The sequence below is a fragment of the Myotis daubentonii genome, chromosome 10 (assembly GCF_963259705.1).
Source record: "Myotis daubentonii chromosome 10, mMyoDau2.1, whole genome shotgun sequence".
NCBI lineage: Eukaryota > Metazoa > Chordata > Mammalia > Chiroptera > Vespertilionidae > Myotis > Myotis daubentonii.
The window spans coordinates 24,914,187-24,938,841 of record NC_081849.1 but is presented as its reverse complement, the minus strand read 5'-3'; the positions used below and the strand labels follow the sequence as shown (position 1 = coordinate 24,938,841).

Sequence of the window (24,655 nt, the reverse complement as noted above, 5' to 3'; positions counted from 1 at the left end):
AGTACTTAGTAGCAAGGGCAGAGGAGCAGAGTCATAATAATAGCAGATAGAGAACAACGCAACAGATATTATTGATGAAGAACCCACAAGATAACCAGCTGTATTGTGTGCTGACTCATCTTCCAGTTCCCACTGGTCATTACTTAAACTTAGATTGAGGCAACCTGAGTCTCTCTCTGTTCTGGAAATTAAATTTTCGCCTCCTGTATCTCTATCAGTCAAGATCATAGCAGGAAACTACAGGCAACTCAGCTGGGGTTTTGAAAATAATTGAAGACACTATTTACAAGGATGTAGGCAGGTTTGCGGGAAGGTAGGAGGAAAATTGAGGCGCCCAAAGGACTAGCAAGAGTGGAAATCCAGGGCTGAAGAGACAAAGGAAGGAAACTGGTAGTGTGATGGGAGTCTAGAAAGAGCTAGAGCCTAAAGGGGCATAGCTGCTGCCAGAATCGTGGTGCTAAAGCTGGGAGAAAGAAGCATATTAGTCTCTTTTTCCTCATACCCTCTGATACTGGCCAAACCCTACAGTAAGAAAGAAGGCAGTAGAGCCTGTTGGCGTAGCTCAGTGGCGGAGCTTTTACCCACAGCCCAGGAGGTCACCATTGGATTTCCAGTCAGGGTTGCGGGCTTGATCCCCAGTGTGGGGTATGCAGGAGGCAGTCGATTGATGATTCTCTGTTATCATTGACTAGAGGCCCAGCGCATGAAATCATGCTCAGGTAGGGTCTAGTCCAGCCGTGGGCAAACTACGGCCCGCGGGCCGGATCCGCCCGTTTGAAATGAATAAAACTATTGAAATAAAAGACCGTACCCTTTTATGTAATGATGTTTACTTTGAATTTATATTAGTCCACACAAACACTCCATCCATGCTTTTGTTCCGGCCCTCCTGTCCAGTTTAAGAACCCATTGTGGCCCCCGAGTCAAAAAGTTTGCCCACCTCTGGTCTAGTCTTAGTCTGTGATCAGGGCCATCTTCCGCCCGCTTGCCATTCCGGAGTCCTGCCCCGCCACCACCACCCACGCCAGTTCCCCATCTGGCAATCCATCGGAGCCTGTGGGCCAGGGGGAGGGACCAAGAGGTCTGCCTTCCACCTGCTCACCAGTCCCCAGTCCCGCCCTGCCACCACCACCCAAGTTCCTCGTGCTTCCCCGTTCACCATCGGGCAATTGGATCCTGGGACCCGGTGGGAGGGTCCAAGGTGCTGGCCGTTCAGTCTGCTCCCCAGGCTCCAGTACCACCCCAGTTCCCTGTGGTTCCCTGTTCACCATCCAGCGATAGGAGCCTGCGGGCCGGGATGGAGGGACCAAGAGGTGGTCAATGCACCTCATAGCAACTGTCTAGCGGTCGTTCTGGTCGTTACACCATTATGGTTACTGGGCTTTTATTATATAGGATGTTTCTATCTCTCTCTCCCTCTCCCTTTCTCTCTGAAATCAATAAAAATATATTTAAAAGAAAGAAAGAAGGCAGTAGAGCCCAGGTGATGTCATTTATGGATAACAACCTCATGAGGCACAGAACAGAGAGGGATGGGGGTGAGGGGGAACAGTCATGGGCTGACTAGTGGCCTCTCCAAAGAAAAAAAAAAAAAGTATGTCCATGCCCTAACACCCAGAACCTGAGAACACTACCTTACATAGCAAAAGACTTGTTTAAGTTCCTGAGTAGAGGAATTTATCCTAGTTTATTTTGGTGGCTCCTAAATGCAATCATATGTATCCTAATAAAAGAAAAGCTGGGGTAGTTTTGAAAAAGGAAAAGGCAATGTGACCTCAGAATCAGAAATTGGAGTGAAGTGGCCACAAGCCAAGGAAAGCCTGGAGCCATCAGAAGAGGGGAGAGGCGAGGAGCAGACTCTCCCCAGAGCCTTCGAAGGGAGCATGGCCCTGACACAACCTTGATTTGGGGTTTCTGGCCTCCAGAACTGTGAAAAGATAAAATTCTGGCTTTTCCGTTTGTTTGTTTTTTGGCTTAAACAACAGAAATTTATTTTCTCACAGTTCTAGAGGGTAGAAGTCTAAGATCAAGGTGTCAGTAGGGTTAGTTTCTTTTGAGGCCTCTCTAAAATTCTGTGTTTTTTTTTAAACCACCCAGTTTGTGGTAATTTGTTACAGCAGTCACAGGAAAGTAATACAGAGACCAGCCAAATGGAGAATTACCAGCATAAACTCTATTCAGCTCTGGATGCCACATTGACCACAATAATGCCCTGATCACCTTTGCTGGGAATTATTTTGTCTACCTTCTTTATTCATGTTGGTACTTCTTTTCGGACAACTCATATGACTCAAGTTAAATGCTCCCAAGTTACAGTTACTTTTGCATACAAATATCTTTTCATCCTAACCCGATGACCACATTCTTCTTGAGAACAAGAACCTTGTCTTGTACATCTCTGTAGGCCATGAAAATCCCAGCCCAGTACTTTGAGCAGAGTGGATATTCTGTAATTGGTAAATGAGAAAGAAAGCTTCCATTTGTCCATCTGTAAATGGAAAAATAACAATTTCCACTGACTTGCCTTTCAGAGATAATAGTGGCAGTGTTTCCCAGAAACAATTTCTGTACCTGTAACACAATGATAGATCTGAAACACCCACTGCTGCTGGAGCAGTTCCTCAGAAAAGAACTACGTTTTGTTGTAGCATGTCCTCCATTTCATGTGGAGCTGAAACCGCTTGCAGCCACCCCAAGGAAAGGGCGGGGCGCCCTCAAGAAAACGTAAGAGCTGAATATTGGTGTTCTCTCAGGAATTTTGATTCACCCCATAAATATTTATCAAAGGACTATTATGTTGAAGTGCAATCCATAAATGCTGGAAAAACACAGACACACAGAATAAGGCATGGTCCCAAGTAATTGTGACACAATATGATGAATGCTTTTTAAAAGAAGAAGATACTATGGAACCAGATTGAGTCTATGGATGGGAATTTCATGCCCCCCCCCCCCCCCAAAAAAAAAGGTCACGTTCAAGCTAGTTTTTTTTTAGGACTTTATCAGGCACAGAAGTCAGAAGCACTGGGAACCAAGAGAAATAACTTTGCCAAGCAAACTACACCCTTAGCTCAGCCCTATTGTATCTAACCTTATTTTTATTCATCATCCTCATAGCTAGATAGTGAGAAAGGAAGGGAATGCGGACTGCTTCCCTACTTTGCATCTAGATTTGCATCAAAGAAAGGAAGGTATCAGGAGGAAAAGTAGAGGTTGCCCTCTTACAAGCTCAATAATGACAAGACCTAATAGCCATGCAATAATGAGTTAATAAACACTCTTACCTTTCCTGAGCTTCTACCTCAATTCTGAAAACTGAGGTGGGCTATCCTGTGAGCCTGTGGGGTAGCAGGGCATGAATAACTCAGAGGAAAGCAGGCAAGGAATGAGAGCACCCCTTCGTCTCATTACCCCAAACTAGGAGGCATTGCTTTGTGGCAAAGCCCCCTGGAAAGGGAATAATGGCTGAGGCCCTTTTTCCTGCCATAGACTGACCTTCAGATCACTCCTTGGGGAACTGCTGTGTCAGGGGCGCCGCCCAACATCTCTCCCCAGTCAGCCCTCCTAGGCCTCTGAGACCAGAGCTGTGTTGCTTATGAGTGGGAGGAGAAAACTCCTGGGAAAGCAGCCAGGAGAGAGGGAACGACTGACCTAACCCACCAAGGGGCAGAGGGTCCCCCCATCCTCACCCTGTAGCTTCCACTGGAAAACGAGGAAGCTGAGAAACCAGATTCCAGCCTCAAAGTACAGATCACTTGTCTTTGTTTTCTTAAGAAGCCTCTACCTCCCAGACCTTGCCAGGAAGCCGGCGGCATTTTCATGAAGCAGTAATAACAAGGACAGAGCGTTCTAGCCTGCTGGAGCCTGCTGGCTGGTCACTCTTTCCACTGCCTTTTGTTTTCATGCATCATTCCCTCACTTGCTTCTCAGATTCCTCAGGGCTTTGAAAAAGCCACAAATGCTCCACACAGTGACACCACCCAGAGGGCTGGCAGGCATCACTGTCACGCACCCTGCCCTAAGCGATGGCACGTATGCAAGCCCTGACAACTGACACCCAGCCTTACACCTAGTAAGAGTCAAGATAGTGTCCAGAAAGGCAACCCCCTTCCCCATCAGCTTAGCTGGTAAAGGTGGGACTTTAGATTAAGTACCACCTAGTGGACTAGTAAATCACAGACCCTTGTTTGATGCATAATGCAAGGTATGTTGGACAGTGGAACTTCTCTACCCTTTCTTCAAGGATCTAAATGAAGCCAACACAGCACAGCTGGCATGCCTCAGTGGTTGAGCTTTGAACTAGGAGGTCACAGTTTGATTCCCCATCAGGGCGCATGTCCGGTTGTGGGCTTGATCCCCAGTGAGGGGCATGCAGGAGGCAGCCGATCAATGATTCTCTCTCATCGTTGATGTTTTTCTCTTGCTCGCTCTCCCTTCCTCTCTGAAATAAATAAAAATATATTTATAAATAAATAAATACAACCTGACCGGTTTGGCTCAGCGGATAGAGCCTCGGACTTCAGACTGAAGGGTCCCAGGTTCGATTCCGGTCAAGGACATGAACCTTGGTCGCGGCCACATCCCCAGTGGGGTGTGTGCAGGAGGCAGCTGATCGATGTTTCTCTCTCATCGATGTTTCTAACTCTGTATCCCTCTCTCTTCCTCTCTGTAAAAAATCAATAAAATATATATAAAAATAAAAATAAATAAATGCAGCTAAGACAGATGTTACCAACAAAGCAACAGAATGCTATCACTGTGCCAATTCACATATCAATATATTAGACTGTGTATACATACATACAGGGAGAAGAAGCTCTCAATGATATTTGTGTTCCTATGTCACCTGTGGCCTGTTTTAAACCACACTCCAGAGCTACCCTACCAAAATCTGAAAACAGGGCCTAGATATGTACATTTAAAAAAAAACTTGACAGTATTAGTTAGAATGTGGGAAAGAGAAATTCTCAGATATCATTGATGAGAGTGAAAATGCTACTGTGGAGAGCAATCTAGAGAGCAATCCTGTGAAGTTGAGAATGTGTCCCTAGAAAGTTCCTTTCCAGATATATTCTAGAAGAATTCTCACACCTGTGTCCAATGAAGTATACATAAGGACAGTAATTACATCATGATTTGAAATAGCTAAAAACTATCATAAATATCCATCCACAGAATAATTACTCTAGAACATTTATAGTATGGGACTATATTGCAGTATGATTTAGTATAATATTACTATATTATAAAGAAAGAACTAGCTTTACAAGTATCACATGGTTAAATCTAAAAAACATGATGTTGAAAAACACAAGCTCCAGAAGAATATGTACACTATTTATATACATCTTTAAACACCCAAAACATATATATTGTATAGTAAAAACATAAAAACATGTAAGAAGGATTCCCACCATTTTTAAGAGATTAGTTACCTCTAGGTAGAGATGGGATGGAAGACCCTCTTTTGTAACTAAAACGTTTTATTTATTTATTTATTTATTTATTTATTTATTTATAATCTTAAGCAAATACGGCAAGCTGTTAAAATTTATAAAATCTCGTTACTGGATATATGTTCAGATATATATCTGAAGATCTTCCATAGCAGCAGGATCTTTCAAGATTTTCAGGATTCACAAATACTGAAAATAAAAGTTTGTTTACAGGGATAAGCCATTCCCATTAACACAGATGACACTACTCATCCCTCTTAGTAATGTAGGTATTTTGAGATGTTTTCATTAATGGTGGCGTAATTACACAGATTCACACACACTCTCCTACTCAGGTGTGCTTCTGACCTGGATTTGTGAGCATTCTTAATAGAGTCAGAGGTGCAATGGAATGAAGCTGGGGATCTACCCACATTTTGGAGACCATTATTATAATGATCAGAGATTCCCAAATCTAGCTGACAGTCATAATCACCAGATAAAAATTTTAATGCCATTGTCGATGCCTCAGCTTCTGGAATATGATGTAGTAGTTCTGAGGTGAAACCAGGAATCTATATTGTCAAGAGATTCTGATAATCAGCCAGGTTTGAAAATGAGGATAAATAATCATGAGGCAGGATAGTAAGAAGTTAGGAAAATCCTTGGCAAGTGGAATGGGGAAACTGAGACAAATAGCTGATTCAAACTGACCCCATCCGGCACCCTGACTCACCTGCCTCCTTCTCCCTTGCATAACCATTCCCTTAAGCACTAAGTCCTCAGGACAAAGAGGTTCTGACCCACATCAAATAATTTTGGGAACAAAGCTTTGGGTCTGTTGACCACAGAGATAGAGTTTTGGTCAAACTAGTGATAATATCTAGGCCTCAATTGTCTCTAGTTTGAGATGAATGAGGGTGGAAAAGCAGCAAAACCAGATGAAGCAAATGACTGATATCAGGACCAGATGAAATGAATGATGATCCCCTACCTAGCACCAACCAATCACTAGAAAACACACCGTGAAAACACACTGTGGAAAGCTGATGAATATATTGAGATCCTCCCCCACAAATCCCCGCCTTTGGAAAATAGATAAAAACCCTTAAGATGAAGGACCCAGTGCATGCTTTCTTTCTTGGGCAGGGGTGGGAAACATCTGGCCCTCAAGCCGTATAAGACCTGAGAAATCATTTGGTCTGGCCCTGGCAAGACATTGGGGGTGAGTTAATTAAATGTTTGAGCAAATGTAGCAGGCTAATTTTTAAGTTGATAATTTTGTATGGCCCACGGATGATGCTATAAATATCCAAATGGCCCTTAGCAGAATAAAAGTTCCCCACCCCTGCTCTACAGCATGCCCATGACTCTCCACCTCCCTTCCTTTAAGGCGAGTATCTTTTCTTTCTTTCCCCTAAGCTCCAAAGGCCCTCCTTTTGCCTCTGTAACTTGTTTCCTGAGTCCATGCAGCCTAGCTTGCTCACTTCTACCTCTGTGACTTTCTAAATAAACTTTCTCTTTGAGTAGAGTTCTTGGCTCTGAATTCTAGCCAAACTCAAAGATCGAGGTCTAACAGCACCACTAAGAGCCATGATTATGTTTTATTAATGTTTTCAAAGAAGTTGGGATGGGAGAAAAAGAAGCAAGAAAATTAAAGGGGGGGGGGGGGAGAAGGAAGAAAGGGAGGGACAGTAAGCTTTCAAATCCTTCCTAATCTATTTTCGCCCACTCTCCAACCTTGAATGTCTCTCCATCCTCTGAACTTTACTAGAGCTGTAATCATCTGTGAGTTCATGGGGCAAGTCTGTAGCTCCCTTTACATCGCTGTAATGGGCTATTATTTACTTATATCTTGAATTAGGCTATAAACGTACTCAGGACAGGAGCCATATCTTGTTGCTCTCTGCGTTTTCTATAGTAGCTAACACAACACCTTGAGCAGAGTAAACAGTAAAGCACAATTAAAAATAGAAGATAGCCCTGGCCACCCTTGCTCAGTGGTTAGAGCATTGGTCCATGCACCAAAGGGTGGCAGGTTTGATTCCCAGTCAAGAGCACATACCTGGGTTGCAGTTTGATCCCTGACCCTGGTTGGGGCACATGCGGAAGGTAACCAATCAATGTGTCTCTCTCACACAGATGTTTCTACCTTTCCTTCTCTCTCTTTCCTCTACCCTCCCTCCCTTCTACTCTCTCTAAGAAATAAAAATAAAATAATAAATGGAAAAAATATCCTCGAGTGAGGATTAAAAAACAAATAAAAAGGATAAAACAAGTTTAAAGATGTGGCAGGATACAAGATCAATATACAAAAACAACTGTATTTCTATACATTAGCAATGAGCAATTTGAAAATTAAATTCAATGCAGTCCGTATCCAGATCCCAGGTGTGTGTGTGTTTCAGAAATTGGCAAGCTGATCTGTAATTCATATGGAAATGTAACCCAGCATAGCCAAAACACTCTTGAAGAGGAAAAACAAAGCTGGAAGATCCACATTTCCTGATTTCTAAACCTACAACAAAACTACAATTATGAAGACATTGGCATAAGTATACACATAGAGATCAATGGAATAGAATTGAGTGTCCACAAATAAATCCTCACATTTAAGGTCAATTGTTTTTTTGACAAAGGTGCCAAGACAAGTCAATAGTGAAATAATATTTTTTTTCAATAAATGATGCTGGAACAACTGGATATCCACATGCAAAAGAATATGTTGGGCTATACCTCACACCATACAAATAAATTAATTCAAAATAGATCATAGACCTAAATGTAAGAATTAAAACTATAAAACTCCTAGGAGAACACACAGGAGTAAATCTTTATGACCTAAACTTGTCAGTGGTTTCTTAGATATGTCACCAAAAGCAGAGGCAACAAAAGAAAATAATAGATGAATTGGACTTCAAAATTAAAAACTTTTGTGCTCACAGAACACCATCAAAAAAGTAAGAGACAACCCACATAATGAGAGAAAATCCTTGCTGAAAGTATTTTTGACAAGAAACTTATATTCAGAATATATAAAAATCTATTACAACTCAATAGTGAAAAGCAAACCCCGTTAAAATATGGGCAAGCCCACAGCCACCAAGCTGTGGTATTTTGTTATGGCAGCTGTAGCAAACTAACACAGTGGTTCTTTTGAACATGTAACAATGACACCATGTATAAGAAAGGCCTATGTTTTGAATTATTGCATTTTGCAGGGTAGCATCTTTTGTTCACTTACGTCATCAATTGTTACAAGTGTGAGAACTCTCCAGAAGATCAAGTACTGTGCAGTAATTATCATGCACAGGCCCCAGAGAGCCCTGGCCTTTGAGAATGCCCTCTTCATCAACCCAAAAAAGGTAAATACTTGGATCTCTCCAGGCCTCTGAGATTTTCATAAATTGGTAGAGATTGATCCAAATGTGCTTGACACCTGGGAAAATGTCATTTAAAATGATGTTTAATTACTGAGAACTTTTAATAATATGGGGAAATGATTCTAATACTCTGATATTAAATAAAAAGTCAGCATGAAAATTTAATATGTATAGGTAGACTCATTTTATCTGTGTGGTGCTATGCATAGAAGAAAGACTGAATAGAAATATAGTCAAAGTTAACATTTTTTCTCTACAGTGAGACTATGTGTTAGTTTGGTTTTTTTCTTTATACTTCTCTATATTTCTGAATTTTCCAAAGTGAGCATGTATTATTTTTATAATAACAAAATATGCTTATATTTTATTTGTATTTTTTTTAAATGTATTTTTATTGATTTCAGAGAAGAAGGAAGAGGGAGAGAGGGAGATAGAAACATCCACGATGAGAGAGAATCATGGATGGGCTGCCTCCTGCAAGTCCCTCACTAGGGATCAAGCCCACAACCCAGGCATGTGCCCTTGACCAGAGTCGAACCCAGGAACTTTCAGTTCGCAGGCTGACGCTCTATCCACTGAGCCAAACCGGCTAGGGCTATGCTTATATTTTAAAGATTAAAAACTGGGCAGAGCAAGCCCAGCTGGCTTGGCTCAGTGGTTGAGCGTCGACCTATGAACCAAGAGGTCATGGTTTGATTCCTGGTCAGGTCATATGCCTGGGTTGCAGCTGAACCCAGTGTGGGGCGTGCAGGAGGCAGCCGATCAATGCTTCTCTCTCACTGATGTTTCTCTCTCTCCCTCTGCCTTCCTTTCTGAAATCAATTAAAAAAATATTTTTAAAAACTGGGCAGAGCATATATAACTAGTATTGAGAGTCATCTCCAGAAGACAAAGTTCTGGGACTCATAGGTCAGATGCAAGTGCTGCTAGAACCCTGCTGCCCACCTGTCCTCTTGGGATTGAGCCATTGGATGTTGCCCCATGCCTGGAAATTCTGATTATGCTCCTGCAGAGTCTTCCTGCCTAGAACAGGTCTCTGAACACTGATCCTCCTTTCAGACCTCTAACCCCTAATTCTGAAGTTAGAAACAACTCAACCCAACCTTTCCCTCCCTGTCCCACACTTTTCTTCCAACCATTTTGTACTCAAGGCTACCCACAGGGGCACATGGTTACCTGTGTCCCTCATAAGTGGAGCGGCTGAGAAGTAACAGGCACAAGATGATAGCAGGAGGGCAAGAGGAGGGAAATATTGGGAGAAATGCTTCTGAGGTTTCCTTCCCTGTGGAGGTCTGTCCCTCTGTCTAGCTTCTTGTCTGTCCTCCTTAGAGGAGGGGCTTAATCTGATTGGGGAACTGTGAAGCCTACATAGGGAATGTTCAGTTTAGTTCCTCCTTTCTTCCTCTTAGGTACCTGCTTCCTGCAGTGAGGGTGCTCTGCTTCTCTGGGGCAGGATCCCCTTTCCTACCCCAACCCTCATCCCCAGAATAAGAAGGCCTGTCATGCTCTAGTGTTACTTGTGACTGGGTGAATAAGTGCCTAAAGCTGAAACTCATTTAGTATTTAGTATCCCATTCTATCTCACAGAAAAAAGAGATCAAGGTAATATTTTGGTCTCCATCTGTCCACTCTTTTGTCTCATTTCTCATCTTGATCTGAATCCTAAAATTCGGATTGGAGAAAAGAATGCTACTTATGGTAACTTCTCAGGGGCCTGAAAGGTGTTTGTTAAGAGCCAACCACTTGCCCAGCATGAAGCTTTAGATATGTTCATTGATTTAATTCCACAACAACCCCCAGGAGTTTACAGTATTTTCCCGTTTCCCATAAGAGGAAACTGGTGCTCAGAGAGGTTAGAAACTTGCCAGAGGTCTCACAATGAGTGAGTGACAGATGTCACTCTGACTTCAATGTCCAAGCACTATACACTGCATCAGACATTGTCCTTGGGTGCCACCAAGACACTCCTTAGGGACTGAGGTAGCAATCTCATCTGCATTTAATACTTCATCCTAATCAACTGAGCTATCAATTGAGCAACATGCAAGAGAGGCAAAGATGATACAACCGAAGGACAAGGAATGGGTGATTATATAACTCTAGAGTAGACCCAAGACATCCAGAACTATATTTTCCCCAGATTTCTTGGAAGCGTTTAGACAAATGACCTCCCCTCCTTCCCAATTAGTGCTCTGCCTTCCTGGTTGTAAAATAATTCATTAATATCCTGTCCTTCTTAAATCAGACCACATGCCATGCTTCCCTGAGACTGGCTTTGCCCATTTAAAAATTGGGTGTCATACGGCCTTGGGTAGCACATGGAGTAAAATAATAACTATAATGAATAATGAATCAGCTTAACAATATATGAAAACAAGTAGTGAAATGATGAGCAGAAAGTGCCAGCTATAGGGGCTGACCCTTTAAGTAGACAAGCTGAAGAAGGGTTTTAATCTCAGCCCTGAAGGACAATCAGCTGGAGGGCTGAACCACAGTGTCCGAGAGAGCCAACCATGCTGCCAAGGCACCAGGCAGCATTTCCAGGAGCTCGAACCACGGCTAGTTTCTTCCCATCTTCCCAACAAATGCTCAGAAAGTGCAAGGGCACCCCACGGGTCACTAAGCACATTCCCAATGGCCCTCCAGGGAAATGTGATGCTGAGAAATGGACCTTTTCCAAAGTAGTGGTTCAAGCCAGATGAGGAATTACAGAGAAGACAGCCTTCCATGGAAAATACCCTGCCTCCAAGTCCCCGATGTCTTCATTAGAGAACTGAAAGCACAGGCACACCAGCTGGTCTCCACGGCCCCGAAGCACTGCGGTGCCGTGGAAAGAGCAATGCTATAGGGCTCAGAAACAAGAGACTAGCCTTCTATCCCCATCTCTGCCAGATTTTAGCTGGGTGACCTTGGCATAGGTACTTAGCTTCTCTGGGCCTCCCTTTCCTCATTTCTTACTTGAGGTTTGACCAGACTATGATGTGTTCTGATTCTGAAATCCTATCTTTCAACTTTGAATTACCATTTTACATTTAAAGAAAATTAAAGCGAGCTCCTGAGTGTTGTTTCTCAGGGATCCTGTTATTCCAGAGATCATGCCTCAATCTTTTCAGCATTCTTCATTGGCTTCCCTCCTTCCACAAATCAAACCTAAATTCTTCAACATGGCATTCATGGTTCTTTGTGATCCACCATGCTTATCCAGCCACCTGCCCTTTATACTCACCAATCATGTATTTTATACTCTGGCAATACTGGACTATTTGTATTTTCCTATAATACTCTTACTGCAATATCAAATATTTATGAGTATGCACTCTGTGCTAGACACACCAGGAAGCCTTTGAACATACTGTTCACTTTGCTTGGACTGCCTTGTATTAACTAAACTAGAGCTTGCTGCTGTAACAAATAAGCTATATAGGTTAACACAATAGAAAGTTATTTCTTAGTCATATAACAGTTCAGTGTGACAAGCAGCCTTCCATCCAGAATCCTTCTATTTTGCAGTTTTGCCATCCTCCAAGCTTCAGTGCTTTACTTCCAGAGCTAACAGCTGGGAAAAAGAAGGAAGAAAAGGCGCACCTACTTCTTAACCCAGCCCAGAAATGATGCAATCACTTCTGCTCATGTCCCATTAATTAGAACTTGTCACTTGTCACTTGTATATGGAACAGGAAATTAGTAGGGCCACTTCTCAGAACATTTTCATACTATGGAATGAGAAAGCACAAGTCTTTGATGATCAACCAGCCATCACATGCTCTTCCTTGACTTCTCTACTTAGCAAAGGCTTATTCACCCTTCAAATCCAAGTGCTACCTCCTTTGCGAAGTTTTCCCTGATTTATGCAGGCAGATTTAGGTCCTCCTTTCCAATCCCTCACTACACATTTTACATTTCTCCATTAGGACTATTATCATAATACTAGAGGCCTGGTGCACGAAATTGGTGCACAGGTAGGGTCCTTAGGCCTGGCTGGTGATCAGGGCCGATTTGTGGGGCGATTGAGGGGCTCCCACTGGCACTCGCCTTAGCTGGCCTGGTGCCTGCCCTGCCCCCCACTGCCGCCACCAGTTGCTTCCCTCTGCAGGGTGACTGGCAGGGCGATCAGGGGGCCCCCACTGGCACCCACCTTGGCTGGCCTGGGGCCTGCGGGCTGGGAGCAGCTCCTGCATTGAGCGTCTGCTCCCTGGTGGTCAGTGCCCATCATAGCGACCGGTCATTCTACCGGTCATTCTGCTGTTCAGTCAATTTGCATATGTGGCTTTTATTATATAAGATACTGGTGGTTTGCATGCCAGTCTACGTAACTGAACTATGACCCTTGAGGCAGGAATCTTGTCTTTTTGTTTTTGTATTTGGAAACCTTAGCATTATGCCCAGTAAATAGTAGTTTTATAATGATAGTTAATGAATTAATGAATATTATCATTAAATTAAAGAATGAATGATTACCTTAAAGAAACGAAGCTGGTTTTTACAGAGGAACAAAGAGCTCAGTGTAAAAGAAACAAAACAGAACTCTTGGTGATTTGAGGTCATCTAAAATGCTAAAAAGAAAATAAGCTTCCCATGTAAATGCTACAATTGTAATTAATATTTTGCATTATCACTTATTTAGAATATGTCTCTCTCATAAACTCCACAAGGGTAGGGACCTTATATGTATTGTTCTTTGCTCTGATTCTAGCATCTAGCATACTGTCTGGCACATAGTAGATACTCAATAAATATTTCAGGAGGAATGAATAGATAAAGAAATGAATAAATACATGAATGAAGACTGCATCCTTAATTGCATGAGCCATATAATAAATGCTTAGCTTGGCTTATACAAGGAAAAGTATGGACAGGGCAGTAAGAACCTACCACAACTAGAAAGACAGCCCAGAGTGCACATGAGGACTTTAACATCATTACCTTGCATAGCCCATGGCATCATCCCCTTTATGTAAGAGGATGAACAAACATTATCGGAGGAAGCTAAAATCTCAACGGGGATAGTAGCCGATGAGTAAATGAGGACAAATGGATGTCTCTAAAATGTTTGCACTATCAGATAGCCTTTGTAAATTGGTTAATGAAAGAAGCAGGAAGCAAGAGTGCAGGCAATTACAGAAGCGTGACAACTGTGAAAAATACAGTGATCGAGAAAAGACAAAAATACGTTTTCATAGTTTTTGAAGAGGTATTGAGACAGTTCTTTAAATGTTTGTAACACATTTATTGTTCTCATAGCTCCCATGTGACAAAATTTGGCTTAGATATTACATATGACTTTGTCAGGCAACTTCTAAACAGAACCTCTTCACAGGCCTCGGTCCAGGTTATCTTGAATCTCTGGAAAGTCCTAAATATAATGGAGTAAATTTGCAGTGTGGACTCATTTGAGGTGGTAATGAGGTTGATGTTGATGTTGACAGATGGGCTTTTGCCAGGAGCTGACCAAGACATTAGTGGCAGGGCTAGGCATTAAGTGACCTGTAAATAGGACAGTACAGTTTTTTGCACACCTTTGATAATATACCAGAACAGAAGAACGAATGGCCTGCCTCAAAGAGCTCTCTGTCTTTCCGGTGAGTTGGGCACACAGCTGGACTATACTTCCTAGCTCTCTTCATTGAAGTTAGGCAGAGCCATGTGACTGAGTTTTGGCCACTAGAATGTGGATGGAAGTGATGGGTGCCAATTCCAGGTCTGGCCCATAAAAAGCCTCCTGTGCAGTGCTCAGTATACTCTCTCTCTCCCCATTGGCTGGGTGGAGGGGGTTCCGACCTAGAGGAACATAGAGTATAAGTTGGAAGGAGCCTAGGTCCCTGAATTACTGAATAGGAGACTGACCACCACATTCCACGCACTTCTACCCCTACCAATCCATTTTGGACTGTGACAAGAGAATGGACAAAAAGAATACATTTTGTTGGGTCAAACCATTAAGATTTTAAAGTCACTTGTTATAACAATTAGCCTATTTTGATTAATACAGCCCTTAAATTTCTGGACTCTCAAAGGACTGAGATAAAAGAAGGTAACAGAGAACATACCCAATATCAGTGGATATTGCATTTAATGGGATTCTGGAGTTCATTTTAAAGCTGTAGAAATTCCTACATAGCCAAAGCCATGCCTGCTGGCCTCTGCTTGTCTAATCACTGCTTTCTGGACATTTTCATTCTCTCAGGAGAACAGTGAATAACCATCTCCCAACTACATATCATATGTATCCCCCACACGGCCTATTTGATTTAATATATTTAGGGTCTAGTCAGATAATACCACATTTTAAACATGTCTTGCTTTTGCTTTTGTTTTCTGTTAAACATGGTGATTAAGAAGAAGAAAAATAAATTAGTAAGTAACTTTGTGTTCGGAGGTATAGTTTTTAAATGATTGTACAAGGTTTGTTGAGCACAGTACTAATGAATTATTATGGGTGAGCCAAGCAAGTTCTGTGGCAAAAATGAGGTCTTTCAGTGCTTGCCTGAAGATGTTATTGGAAAACTTTTGTTTACTTTCTGGACTTTGAAAATTAAATCCTTCTTCAAGTAGCCTCCGGGTGTTAAGGACAGTAAATAAAGATGTGCTGATTGGAAACATTTTAAAAACAACTTGTTACAGCCATTAAAATAACAAGGGATAAATTCAACCCAAAACAGAATATTCCAAATTCATTTGGCCTGTCCAACAGAAAAAAACAAACTTAAAAGTTGGATTCCACAAGTCATCTCCACCAAATGAAATTTAGCAGTGACCCGGGACAGGCGCTCTCAAAAGTACTAGCTTGCTTCTGGCTCTTACTAGTTGTAAACCTGAGCCCATTATTGGAAAGGGGGCAGTTGATCTCCCTATCTTGGAAGTGCCTATATAAAGGGATGAACTGGGAAACAGTTAGGGCCTACGGGGAGGAAGAGGTAAGAAATTTACGAGAAAGTTTCATTTTTTAGTAGAATCCCCATGGGGCTGAGATGGAAGAAATGGATTTGGGACAGCACTTATCTCTTCAAGAAATAAATTCTGTTGCCCCATTTTCAAGGGGTGCAAACTAAGCCATGAGGATCCTTCAACTTTCTTCATCTCTTCCACAAACTTCATCTTCTATCCCCTTTCCCATGGCACTCCATTCCTTTTATGTCCCACTTAAAATCCCAAGCTTCTATAAACAGGCAGCTAGGAGCAGACCTGTTACTTCTTGAAGCTCATCACCAGAGCTATGTCGAAATACAGCACAGGAGCAGGTGGTTGTTAAGGGTATGTTGTTACAATATGATTAGTGAACTGACTGTCCCCCTCAAGTTAGGATTCATTCATCAATACAAAGGATGTGCAACCTCCTTATACAATCCCTAGTCAGAGCCCTCAGGACTTGGCAGGAGTTCTTAAGGGGGTACTGGCATTGCTATGCAGAGCTATTATGTTATTGCTTCTCAATATCTTCTCTCAATAATCAGATCCATTCTTTTCCCCAAGAGCTTTATTCTTTGAAAGATTTTAATCTAAAAATCATTATATTTAGTAATGTGTTACTAAATAAATCACATTTCTAAAGAAAACATCCTATATCAGGGGTGGGCAAACTTTTTGACTCGAGGGCCACAATGGGTTCTTAAACTGGACCGGAGGGCCGGAACAAAAGCATGGATGAAGTGTTTGTGTGAACTAATATAAATTCAAAGTAAACATCATTACATAAAAGGGTACGGTCTTTTTTTTTTTTTTTTTTTAGTTTTATTCATTTCAAATGGGCCGGATCCGGCCTGCGGGCCGTAGTTTGCCCACAGCTGTCCTATATAATAAAAGGCTAATATGTAAATTGACCCAACAGCAGAACGACTGGTTGCTATGACATGCACTGACCACCAAGGGGCAGACGCTCAATGCAAGAGCTGCCCCCTGGTGGTCAGTGTGCTCCCACAGGGGGAGCACCGCTCAGCCAGAAGCCAGGCTCATGGCTGGCAAGCGCAGTGTCGGTGGAGGGAGCCTCTCCCGCCTCCGCGGCAGCACTAAGATGTCCAACTGCCAGTGGGGAGTGGGCCTAAGCTGGCAGTCGGACATCCCCCAAGGGCTCCCGGACTACGAGAGGGTGCAGGCCAGGTTGAGGCCCGCCCTCCCCCCTCAAATGCACGATTTTTCCTGCACTGTCCCTCTAGTCCAGCCGTGGGCAAACTACGGCCCGTTTGAAATGAATAAAACTAAAAAAGAAAAGACTGTACCCTTTTATGTAATGATGTTTACTTTGAATTTATATTAGTTCACACAAACACTCCATCCATGCTTTTGTTCCGGCCCTCTGGTCCAGTTTAAGAACCCACTGTGGCCCTCGAGTCAAAAAGTTTGCCCACCCCTGCTCTAGTCCTATATAATAAAAGCATATGCAAATTGTCCCCTCGACCAGAGTTCTTCCAGGAGTTCGACCAAGGAGCGGGCCGGCCGGAGGAAGAGAGGGAGGCCCTGACCAATGGCGGCAGCAGCGGCAGTGGTGGTAGGTGGTGGCAGGCAGCTGGGGGAAGGGAGGGAGTACCTGGCTGGCAGCCAGTAGCTACTAGGAACCCTACCAGTGCACGAATTTTGTACATTGGGCCTCTAGTATTAAATATTTATTAGGTACGATATTAATGAGTGCTTTACATACATTGTCTAAAAACTCTCAAGTAGTCTAAAAAAATGGAAATTATTAGTCCCATTTTACAGATGAGTAAACTGAGGTTTGAAGATGTTAAATAAATAGTCTAAGTCTTATTGCTAGAAACTAAATTCTGATTGGCCTCACCTCTATACCCATATTCTTTCCAGTATACTCTCTCTACCATATAGAAAACACAAGGCCAATGAGAACTCCTTCTTAGTAGGAACATACAGCCTTTGCAGGGAGTTAGTGTGGCTTAATATTCCCATCTTCCAGTTGCCCACTCCTCCAAAAATGAAAGAAGTTTTCCATTATTTAGTCAAACTGGTCCAATTTGTTGTGACTACATATACAGTCTTTTAGGCTTTCTTAAAGTACTGGGCATGGCTCAAGTAATTCCATTATCCTGTATAAAAAAAGCTTAATATGCTAAGTGCCCAGTCGTCTGGTCAGCTGTTCAACTAATCAAAGCTTAATATGCTAATGATATGCTAAGGCAGCTCAACCACTCACTATCATGTGCACTGACCACCAGGGGGCAGACGCTCCGACAAGTAGGTTAGCTTGCTGCTGGGGTCCGGCCAATCAGGACTGAGTGAGACAGGCTGGACACGTCCTACAGCCCTCTCACGGTTCCTCCCCGGCTGGCCAACCTCCCGCCTCTCTCCCTGACCCCAGTCATGCACCGATGGGGTCCCTTAGCCTGGCCTGCACCCTCTCGCAATCCGGGACCCCTTGGGAGATTTCAGAGAGCCAGTTTTGGCTCAATCTGCCATAGGTTATCCTTATAGAACACCAAGAGCCTAGAGAATCCAGACAGGAAACTAGAGCTGGCAGTTCAAAACAAATGAAAGTTGGGCAGAGGGAGTTCAGAATGCAGGTTTAGGCACAGATCTCCTCCGCTGTGTTCATTCTTCCACTCCTTCGATTCTATTGAGTATTCAGTGATGTACCATGGACTGATGTGAGGAGGGGAACCCTTAGGGAATACAACATTTGATGGGAATAAGAGGAGTCATTGAAGAATGACAGCCTAGGATAAGTGACAATGAAGAGAAGAGAAAAGACAGACTGGGCAGAGTGAGAGACAAACATTTGATGATTCGGGAGGCTCTCAGAGAAGCCAAGCCAGCTTTGTTGTGATTTGATTAAAAAAGAAAAGGGAAAGGATGGCTGACCCTTTCCGCTGATTGGTTTTGTAATCTACTGGTGGGGTCTTCACCAAATGAAGTAAACCCCAATGGAAGGTGATGGGGAAGTGTTGCTAGGCCTTCAGGTAGTACTTTCGTTGCAGAACTTATTTATCAAAGGGACCTGCACAACCTCCCCTACCCAACTGGTAACTTTGAATTCAGAATCTTTAAAAATTACAGAATAAATTAAGAAAAAGAATATTACTAATTCCAGTAGTAAAATGGAAATTGTTAGTCCAGTATCCTATGGTCAAATTCTGTACTGCTATGCAGAAAATTCACAACTCCCTTATCTTTGTGTTAGCTGAAAAACAAAATAATAAAAATAAACAAACAAACACACTCAAAACAATAATAACCCCAAATCCCTCTGGGTATCCAGAAATACTGGGCAACCTTAAGCAGAGCTTAACTGACTTAGATATTTAAATTGCTGTAAAATTAAAGTGTTTACATGGAGATTAAAAATAACTAATTTTCCTTAGAAACCCAAATTCTTAGTTCAAATAATGAGATCTGTTAACCTACTTGCTTATATTTTCAATGGATCAGTTATTTAGTTTATAGTAGCTAAAAGACAAAAGGTAAAGAAAGAGAGCAGATCCATATTTTTCCTCACTCTAAAATTTAAACAACTAAAGGTCTGTCTATTCTGCATTCAAAGAAAATGCCCTTGCCGTAACCGGTTTGGCTCAGTGGATAGAGCGTTGGCCTGCAGACTGAAGGGTTCCAGGTTCGATTCTGGTCAAGGGCATGTACCTTGGTTGTGGGCACATCCCCAGTAGGAGGTGTGCAGGAGGCGGCTGGTCGATGTTTCTCTCTCATCGATGTTTCTGACTCTCTATCTCTCTCCCTTACTCTCTGTAAAAAATCAATAAAACATATTTTTAAAAAAAGAAAATTCCCTTCCTAAATATTTTATTCTAGAGTCTAAAGTGTTGTTGTTGTTTTGTTTTTTGTTGTTTTTTTTTTTTTTTTTTTGGCAGGGGTGGGGGAGTTGAAGGTGGATAGGGAATTATTGTAAAATGCCATAAAAGATTCTTCTGTATCTGAATTCCCAAAGTGATTTCACTGTCTTTAGTAAGTATTAGCAAAGAGATCAACTTATCTGTGGTTAAATTCTGGCTAAAAATGAATTTCAGAGTATTTTCTTTTGGGCCCAGAGAAAAAGTAGTCTCTGCTGGACTTCATATTCCAAAAATTTCTGCCTTGACTGACCACTCTTAGCAATAAATTTGAAGACTTGTGTATCCTATATAATAAAACTCGAATATGCAAATCAACCGAGCTGCAGAACGACCGGTGGAATGACCGGTTGCTATGATGCACATTGACCATCAGGGGGCATATGGTCAATGCAGGAGCTGCCCCCTGGTGGTCAGTGCGCTACCACAGGGGGAGCGCCGCTCAGCCAGAAGCCAGGCTCACAGCTAGTGAGTGCAGTGGTGGTGGTGGGAGCCTCTCCCACCAGGGGGAGCGCTGCTCAGCCAGAAGCTGGGCTCATGACTGGCGAGTGCTGCAGGGGTGGCGGGAGCCTCTCCTGCCTCTACTGCTGGAGGGAGGGTGGTAAGGAATGAGGGGTCCCAGACTACGGGAGCCCCAGACTGCAAGAGGGATCTCTGACTGCTGGCTTACGAACATCCCCCGAGGGGTCCCAGACTGCAAGAGGGCACAGGCTGGGCTGAGGGACACACCCTCCCCAGTGCACAAATTTCATGCACCAGGCCTCTAGTACTCCATAAAGAGCATAAAGCCTCAGTCTTAATCCTCTTATCCTTTATACTGGGTAAAGGCTGTCTCTTAGGTGCCAGGCAACATCTCAGAGTCCCTTTATCTGAACATTCAAAGTAAAGATAATCATTTGAAAATTATGCAAGTAGTTAAGAACCCATTTATAAAAACCCATTTTTAAGAGGCTGACCAATATTAGCCTCATCAATAGGGGGACAACCAGACATTATGTATAGCCTAATATGATGCAGTAGGAAGAATTTTTATCAAAAAGTTTAACCTGATTCTTACCAAGCCTTTCTCTGAGCTTATAAGAAATACAGAAGACCGGGTGGGAGGGTGGGGGGTGGGGGGGTGGGGGGGGCCGTAAGAGATCAACCAAAGGACTTGTATACATGCATATAAGCATAACCAATGGACACAAGACATTGGGGGTTAGGGGAGGCCAGGGGAAGGTCAAGGGGGAAAAAAGAGACATATGTACTACTCTTTGTAATATTTTAAGCAATAATACAAAAAAGAAATACAGAAGACAAGAACATGTTTAACAACACCATGAAAAAACAATCAGACAAATCCAGAAGGTGGGACATTCTACAGAACAATTGGCCAGAATTGTCAACAAGTCAATGTCATGAAAATAAAATGTATGTGAGTGTGGCGAAAGGAGGCAGTTCCAGATTAGAAATCTTAAGAAATACAACCACCAAATGAAATATATGGAGCTTATTGAATTAACCATCTTTAAAAGATTGATTGGGGTAACTGGGGAGTTATTCTTAAAGGGCATAGGGTTTATTTGGGAAAATTAAAATGTTCTGGAAATAGTGGTGGTGGTTCTATAACATTGCAAAGATGTTTAGTGCCTCTGAATTGGACACTTTGTGGGTTCTATCCCCCATAGGGGGCGTGCAGGAGGCAGCCCATCAATGTTTTGCTCTCATGTAAATATTTCTCTCCTCCCTTCCTCTCTCTCTCTCTAAAAAAATAAGTAAATTTTACAATAGGGAATATATGAATGTATAGAAAAATTATGTGAATCTTGTTAAATGTGACAACATAATTGTGTTTACCTAACAAAGATGTGTTAATTATTTATGGATGAATTTTGAAGTATTTACAGGTGAAATATATATATAATTTGCTTTAAATTACTGCAGCAAAAAATAGAAAAAGAAAAAGAATATATGGCAAATTTTTGCAATTGTTTGATCTAGGTGATAGATATTGGATGATCATTATAATATTCTGATTCTTTTTCTGTATGTACTAGAATTTTGAAAAGGAGAGGGGAACCCTGGACAAATCACCTCTCTGTACAACAACACAAACTTGTGATTGGAGTTCTGAAATAGAAACATGAGCTACCTTGAAGGGATGCTCTCTGGAAGGCCACACTTCCCAGGGGTAAGAAGACTTGGTGGTCATAGTCATGTGCATATAAAAAAGCCAGTCCTGGCCAGTGGTTCAGTTAGTTGGAGCATCATCCCATTCACCAATAAGTTGAGGGTTTGACTCCTGGTCAGGGCACATGCCTCAGTTGCCAGTTCCATCCCCAATCGGGGCATGTATAGTAGGCAACCAATTGATGTTTCTTTCTCACATCAGTGTTTCTTTATTTTTTTTCTCTCTCTCTCTCTCTCTTTCTCTCTCTTTCTTTCTCAAAAAATAAAAATCAATAGAACATATCCTTGGGTGAGAATTAAAATAATAAATGAGAGGGAAAAACCAAGATGGCGGCATAGGTAAACACCGGAGATTGCTGCCTCGCACAACCACTTCAAAAATACAACTAAAAGATGGAACGGACATCATCCAGAACCACAGGAAGGCTGGCTGAGTGGAAATTCTACAATTAGAAGGAAAGAGAAAAGCATACCAAGACTCAGAGGAGGTGCGGTGCGGAAGTAAAATACAAAGGTGCGGAGGTGCATGCGGAGAGGGCTGGCAGCTGAGGACACAGTTGTCTTTTTCAATCGGGAGGGAGTCTCAAACTCTGAGCTCCAGTTCTGGGCGAGTCTCTGGGGACCCAGACTCATACAGGAGAAGCTGGACTGTCTGGCATCGGTTGGAACTCGAGGGCAGCTTTCTCTTGGAGGTGCTTGCAGCAATTGCCGGGCCACTGAGAAGCAGGGCCTCTGAGGGCAGGACTGAGAGCAGCCATAACTGCTCACTCCACCCTGTTGATCCCCTGAGACCCTGCCCCACCCAAGCCATGCATGGAGACTTTTGCATATGAAAGGCCTGGCCCTTTGCAACCTGATAATTACCTAACAAACTGAAGCTGGCCCAAGGCCCCAGGGCAACTTGCATTGCATCACAGCTGGCTCCTGCTGGGTAGACTCAGGCAAAGGCTAGATTAGCACCTCTTTAGAGATCCAGGAGCCAGTGTGCCCAGTGGTCAGAGTGAGACCATCCAGATTGCAGCTCCTTGGATCCATAAAGGACACACTCAGGGGGCAGACTCAGTGACCACCAAAGCCCCACTGAAGCAAGTCTTGCCCCAGAGGGGTGTCTCCAGCACAGAAGTTCTCCCACTGCAGACACAGCTGATTCTCACAGCCAATTGGCCTGAAGGTCAATTCCTCCCAGTGTTACCTACAACAATCAAGGCTTAACTACAACAAGACTGTGCACAAAGCCCACAAGGGGGTGCACCAAGAGTGTCTACCTCAGGTAATTGGGGAGGCTGAGCCACTGGGCCCTATAGGACACCTAGCACGGAAAGCCACTCTATCGACACAGGGAAGCATAAAAAAATGCGGAGATAAAAAAACGAGACACAAATGACAGAAATGGAGGAAAGCAAATTACTGGATATAGAGTTCAAAACCACACTTTTAAGGTTTTTCAAGAATTTTCTAGAAACCGCCGATAAACTTAATGAGACCCTCAAGAAATCTAATTAGACCCTTGAGGTTGTGATAAAGGACCAACTAGAAATTAAGCAAACACTGACTGAAATAAAGAATAGTATACAGACTCCCAACAGCAGACTAGAGGATCTCAAGAATCAAGTCAAAGATTTGAAATACGAAGAAGCAAAAAACACCGAACCAGAAAAGCAAAATGAAAAAAGAATCCGAAAATACGAAGATAGTGTAAGGAGCCTCTGGGACAGCTTCAAGCGTACCAACATCCAAATTATAGGGGTGCCAGAAGAAGAGAGAGAGCAAGATATTGAAAACCTATTTGAAGAAATAATGACAGAAAACTTCCTCTACCTGGTGAAAGAAATAGACTTACAAGTCCAGGAAGTGCAGAGAACCCCAAACAAAAGGAATTCAAAGAGGACCACACCAAGACACATCATAATTAAAATGCCAAGAGCAAAAGACAAAGAGAGACTCTTAAAAGCAGCAAGAGGAAGAAAGTCAGTTACGTACAAGGGAGTACCCATATGACTGTCAGCTGATTTCTCAACAGAAACTTTGCAGGCCAGAAGGGAGTGGCAAGAAATATTCAAAGTGATGAATAGAAAGAACCTACAACCAAGATTACTTTATCCAGCAAAGCTATCATTCAGAATTGAAGGTCAGATAAAGAGCTTCACAGATAAGAAAAACCTAAAGGAGTTCATCACAACCAAACCAGTATTATATAAAATGCTGAAAGGTATCCTTTAAGAAGAGGAAGAAGAAGAAAAAGGTAAAGATACAAACTATGAACAAATACACATCTATCAACAAGTGAATCTAAAAATCAAGTGAATAAATAATCTGATGAACAGAATGAACTGGTGATTATAATAGAATCAGGGGCATAGAAAGGGAGTGGACTGACTATTCTTGGCGGGGAAAGAGGTGTGGAGGATGCGGGAAGAGACTGAACAAAAATCGTGCACCTATGGATGAGGACAGTGCGGGGGGGGGGGTGAGGGTGGAGTGTGGGGGGGGGGGGGAAACGGGTGGAGGGGAGCTACGGGGGGAAAAAGAGGAACAACTGTAATAATCTGAACCATAAAGATTTAATTAAAAAATAAATAAAGAAAAAAGAAAAAACCAAACCAGAAAAAAAATAAATAAATAAATAAATAAATAAGTAGCCCAAAAGAAAGTTCAAAAGGGTGAAGATAATGTGTCACTCCAAAGCCAGAGTGCAGGAAGTCTGCACAAAGAGTCATTGCTATCAACGATAACTGGCTCCCCAGCTACCCCCACATCCTCCTTTGGGGTTTAGTCTTTAATAGCACTGAAAGGTCAGACTGTTGCAGTTCTGGAAGTTAAACAGAGAGAAAGAACTGTTTTCACCAAAGGCACCCTGTAGGTCATTTCTCTTCTACAAATC

At 42.6% G+C, this 24,655-nt stretch overlaps 1 protein-coding gene across 2 annotated transcripts in view; it reads right to left on the bottom strand.

Moving 5' to 3' along the window:
* The window catches only part of MKLN1 (muskelin 1), a 330,333-nt gene that overhangs the window by 191,793 nt on the left and 113,885 nt on the right, over nt 1–24,655 (bottom strand). The gene's annotated exons all lie outside the window — the stretch shown is intronic.